Consider the following 672-nt stretch of genomic DNA (forward strand, 5'->3'; position numbering starts at 1 on the left):
CTATGTTTAATAAAATATCTAAGTATGAAGCCGATATGAAAGACTCTGTTGTGTCTTTTATTTTAAGTTCGCTGTGATATATCGAATCAACACATGAGTGAAAATGAATGCTATTAATAAATGAAATGCTGCTAATATATCAAGGGCGGATCCAGGAATTGCGGTTACGGGGGGGGGGGGCACTTTAAGAGGTAGGGGATCTGGAAGCTCCTGGATTTTACAGACTTTATCGAGCTTGAAATATGTCTAGTAGTTAGTCATCTGTACTATTTTCTATCATTTTTTATAAGGTGAAATTAATAAGATGAGGCAAATTTCAAGGGGTTTTGGAAAAAATTAAGTTCTCCCAATAAAGCAATTAAGAAATCAAAAGATTTTGTCATTTATTTTTCCAGGAGTGGAAGAAATTATTGCCTCTTTTATCGTTTAGTACATTTTTCTAAACAAGATACCACGATTTACCTTAAATTTGAAAATTTTAATCCGCCACTGTACATCTACATGTAAATGTTGAGCTGAAGGTCACAGCAAGGTTCTTTTTATTCGCTTTTAAATAAAGTTTATGTGGAATAAGGAAATAAATACATTGTGTGTGTAATAAGGAAATGAAACATATACGTATTAAATAGAAGCATTCATAAATAGATAAAAATATTTACTCATTTTACTAGT

This window comes from Ostrea edulis, chromosome 6, assembly GCF_947568905.1.
Source record: "Ostrea edulis chromosome 6, xbOstEdul1.1, whole genome shotgun sequence".
Taxonomy (NCBI): domain Eukaryota; kingdom Metazoa; phylum Mollusca; class Bivalvia; order Ostreida; family Ostreidae; genus Ostrea; species Ostrea edulis.